At 40.1% G+C, this 5,144-nt stretch overlaps 1 protein-coding gene across 1 annotated transcript in view; it reads right to left on the reverse strand.

Moving 5' to 3' along the window:
- The window catches only part of LOC119279267 (glyceraldehyde-3-phosphate dehydrogenase 1, cytosolic-like), a 22,735-nt gene that overhangs the window by 16,777 nt on the left and 814 nt on the right, over positions 1–5,144 (reverse strand). The gene's annotated exons all lie outside the window — the stretch shown is intronic.

Raw genomic sequence — 5,144 nt, forward strand, 5'->3', positions numbered from 1 at the left:
GCGCCTAGGGTTGGGAGCCCTAGGGGAGGGGGCGCCTCAAGTTGCCTTGGGGGGCGCTCCACCCCCTTGGCCGCCGCCCCCCCCTAGAGATCCCATCTCTAGGGCTGGTGCCCCCCCTGGGGGCCTATATAAGGGAGGGGGGAGGGAGGGCAGCTGCACCCTGAAGTCTTGGCGCCTCCCTCTCCCCTGCTACACCTCTCCCTCTCGCGGAAGCTCGGTGAAGCTCTGCCGGAACTCTGCTGCATCCACCACCACGCTGTCATGCTACTGGATCTTCATCAACCTCTCCCTCCTCCTTGCTGGATCAAGGTGCGGGAGACGTCATCCGCTCCGCACGTGTGTTGAACGTAGAGGTGCTGTCCGTTCGGCACTTGGTCATCGGTGATTTGGATCACGACGAGTACGACTCCCTCAACCCCGTTCTCTGAACGCTTCTGCTTGCGATCTACAAAGGTATGTGGATGCACTCCTATCACTCGTTGCTAGATGAACTCATAGATGGATCTTGGTGAAACCGTAGGAAAATCTTTATTTTCCGCAACGTTCCCCAACATTATCTGGCGTAGGTGGGGCAGCGGTGAGGGCCCCTCCGTTGTCAATGGCTCACCCAGGCGGGGCGGCAGTTCCGGACGGTGGTGTGGCTCCAGTCGTGCGGTTTCTCGGCGGTAGACATCACCCATGGGCATGCTGGATGATGACGGAGGTCGATCTGGTGGTCCCACTACAAGAAATTAATATGTCAACTAGTGACCTTCTGTTAGTAACCCTGGAAGAATTGGTCATATATCTATGACCATTTGAGACCAATTGGTCAAAAGCTGTTCGGGGGCTCCAAACCCTAAACTATAACGACCATTTTGGTCAAAAAGGTCATAATTTCCTTACACGAAATGGTCATAAAGCAGATAGCACTGGTTCGCTGCCTTATTTCTATCTGATCGTGAGCAATATAGATGGTCATAATCTTGTAAATTGTGGTGGGTTGCTATGACTAGGCGCCACCTCATCAGTTTTGCCTATGTGTCATGTCCATGTGGCAGTTTTTGCCCTAGGTTATGAAGCAACCTATATTTCTGTCATTCCCAAAATTCCCCAAAAAATCTCATAAATTCTTTGGGTCATATCTTCGTCAAATATGTAAGAAACCTTCCTTGAGTAGTTCAAAAATAATTCAAAAATATTCATTTTCCTATTCTATTCCGGAAACACTTTGTGAAGGAAGTACCACTTTGGCATGTCCAAATGGTATCCATTTTCTATAGTGCTTTCATATGCCCAAATAACCATCTTCCGCTAAATGCCAGCTCAATCCATTCATTATTTTGAGCCCAGCTTCAACATTCGTATTTATGTCCAGTGTGGTACTTTGCAAAGCAAGTACCACCTAGGCTCCTCCTTTTGAGCTGAAAATTTGTGAAGAGGGTCTTCTTAGTAACTGATCATCCTCAGCCAAAACTTACGCCCATTAGCCATGTGCATTTCCCGTACCGCTAATCAAACACTTGGCTGCTTATTCATGTTTGAGCATCGATCGGTCTCCTCGTGAGAATCTTATGTTGTGATTTTCTTCCTAGCACCTACCTGGTGAGTGCCCAACCCAATACACATGTCTAGGCCGCCTAGAACACATGGCAACGCCACGGTCACGTGATGACCACGCGGCGGGCATGCGAGTTTACGCGCTCTGGAGTTGGGGCCCTCGGCCACCATCCAAACCTCGACGTATCGCCACCAAACCATGTATTTATGATTAAATAGGTACTTATGTAACTAGAAATGATTTTTGGAAAAAATTAGCAAACTATGAGGCAGCTGTAATTCAAATTTGACCCGCATCCTGCTGAATCGGTGGGAATTTGTCTTTTTCACCAGAGGTGGATCAAAACTTTTGACACCTAACCATTTTGTCAATTGTGCATTAAATATGGCCTAGTATTTTATAAAATTGATTAGGTCCAATTTTGCAACAAATATATGGTAGGTCCTTCACAAAAAAAACTCATTTCGGGCACTCGGAAAATGGAAAATGAATTTTTCGTGCAAAGAAAATAAAAACTCCCTTAGGCAACATTGTTTGGAATTCCAAGATGCACCCTTGTGCATAATATGAGATCATTTGAACAAACTATGCCATGAATGTGGCCATAAGATTGATCATTTTGGCTTGAAAGCCATGAATCTTCACACATGATAGCTCGTTTCTGAGAACACTTTTTTAAAATAATTGTCGTATTACAAGTTTATTATTTTTCCTGGAAACTTGGTCACATATAATGACACAATGCGAAGGTTTTCAATTTTTTCAATTTTTTTTATTTTTTTATGCCCGTTTCAAAATGCGGTCAAAACGACGGGCTTGACAGTTCCTAGCTAGTGGTTGAATCTTGGAAAAAATTTGATGTTTCTCTGATTAAATAGATACTTATGTACCTAGAAATGATATTTGTAAAAAATAAAGAGCAAACTATAAGGTAGACACAGTTCAAATTTGACCCGCTTCCAACTGAATCAGAGGGAATTTGTCTTTTTCATGAGAGGTGGATCAAAAAATTTGACACCCAACCATTTTGTCAATTGTCCATTATATATGGCCTAGTATTTTATAAAATTGATTAGGTCCAATTTTGCAACAAATATATGGTAGGTCCTTCACAAAAAAACTCATTTTGGGCACTCGAAAAACGGAAAATGAATTTTCCGTGCAAAGAAAATAAAAACTCCCTTAGGCAACATTGTTTGGAATTCCAAGATGCACCCTTGTGGACAATATGAGATGATTTGAACAAACTATGCTATGAATGTGGCCATAAGATTGATCATTTTGGCTTGAAAGCCATGAATCTTCACACATGATAGCTCAAGAACACTTTTTTAAAATAATTGTCGTATTACAAGTTTATTATTTTTCCTGGAAACTTGGTCACATATAATCACACAATGCGAAGGTTTTCAATTTTTTTGATTTTTTTTGAATTTTTTATGCCCGTTTCAAAATGCGGTGAAAACGACGGGCTTGACAGTTCCTAGCTAGTGGTTGAATGTTGGGAAAAATTTGATGTTTCTATGATTAATAGATACTTATGTACCTAGAAATGATTTTTGGAAAAAATAAAGAGCAAACTATGAGGTAGACATAGTTCAAATTTGACCCGCTTCCAGCTGAATCGGCGGGAATTTGTCTTTTTCACGAGAGGTGGATCAAAACTTTTGACACCCAACCATTTGGTAAATTGTCCGTTATATATGGCCTAGTATTTTATAAAATTGATTTGGTCCAATTTTGCAATAAATATATTATAGGTCCTTCACAAAAAATACTCATTTCAGCCACTCGGAAAATGGAAAATGATTTTTTCGTGGAAAGAAAATGAAAACTCCCATAGGCAACATTGTTTGGAATTCTAAGATGCACCCTTGTGCACAATGTGAGATCATTTGAACAAACTATGCCATGAATGTGGCCATAAGATTGATCATTTGGCTTGAAAGCCATGAATCTTCACACATGATAGCTCGTTTCTGAGAACACTTTTTTTAAAATAATTGCCGTATTATAAGTTTATTATTTTTCCTGGAAACTTGGTCACATATAATGACACAATGCGAACGTTTTCAATTTTTTTGATTTTTTTTGAATTTTTTATGCCTGCTTCAAAATGCGGTCAAAACCACGGGCTTGACAGTTCCTAGCTAGTGGTTGATTCTTGGAAAACCTTTGATGTTTTTCTGATTAAAAATAGATACTTATGTACCTAGAAATGATTTTTGGAAAAAATAAAGAGCAAACTATGAGGTAGACACAGTTCAAATTTGACCCGCTTCCAGCTGAATCGGCGGGAATTTGTCTTTTTCACGAGAGGTGGATCAAAACTTTTGACACCCAACCATTAGGTCAATTGTCCGTTATATATGGCCTAGTATTTTATAAAATTGATTTTGTCCAATTTTGTAATAAATATATTGTAGGTCCTTCACAAAAAATACTCATTTCAGCCACTCGGAAAATGGAAAATGAATTTTTCGTGGAAAGAAAACGAAAACTCCCTTAGGCAACATTGTTTGGAATTCTAAGATGCACCCTTGTGCACAATATGAGATCATTTGAACAAACTATGCCATGAATGTGGTCATAAGATTGATCATTTGGCTTGAAAGCCATGAATCTTCACACATGATAGCTCGTTTCTGAGAATACTTTTTTAAAACAATTGTCGTATTACAAGTTTATTATTTTTCCTGGAAACTTGGTCACATATAATGACACAATGTGAAGATTTTCCAATTTTTTGATTTTTTTTAATTTTTTTCATGCTGGTTTCAAAATGCGGTTAAAACGGCGGGCTTGATCGTTCCTAGCTAGTGGTTGATTCTTGGAATTTTTTTGGTATTTCTCTGATTAAGTAGATACTTATGAACCTAGAAATGATTTTTGGAAAAAATAAAGAGCAAACTATGAGGCGGCTGCAGTTCAAATTTGACCCGTTTCCTACTGAATCGGCAAAAATTTGTCTTTTTCAGCAGAGGTGGAATAAAGATTTTAACACCCAACCATTTGGTCAACTGAACATTAAATATGACCTAAGATTTTATAAAATTGATGTAGCCCAAATTGGCAACAAATATTTGCTATGTTCTTCATAAAAAATCATTTTGGGCACTCGAAAAGTAATTCTCTTACAGAAAACTTATTTCTGAGAACACTTCTTTATGATATTTGCATTATTCAAAGTTTGTTATTCTTACTGAAAAGTAGGTCACACTTGGAGACACAATGCAAAGTTTTTTTATTTCTATTTGTTTTTATAAATTTTCTAGGTCGTCAAATAGCAGACATGTTTTAACATCTTATTTTGAATCGATTATGACCAATTTAAATGGTCTTAAAATCATCAAAGGGGTACTACATTTTGATTGGTCCAAAACCATCTCACACGGATCATGGATTAGCAGTGTCGGATGCGCCCGGATCCAATGGCAGCCCACCCCCCCCCCTCATCTCTCTCCCCCTCCCTCTCATCCTCGTCCACCCACAAAAACCCTAGCTCACTTATCCCATCGCCTCTGCCGCTCCAGCTCCCTTTCCCCTGCCGCCGCCTATCTCCTCCCATCGTACTCCTCCTCCCTCGTCCTCTTCTCGTCGCCGC

The sequence above is a fragment of the Triticum dicoccoides genome, chromosome 3B (genome assembly GCF_002162155.2).
Source record: "Triticum dicoccoides isolate Atlit2015 ecotype Zavitan chromosome 3B, WEW_v2.0, whole genome shotgun sequence".
NCBI lineage: Eukaryota > Viridiplantae > Streptophyta > Magnoliopsida > Poales > Poaceae > Triticum > Triticum dicoccoides.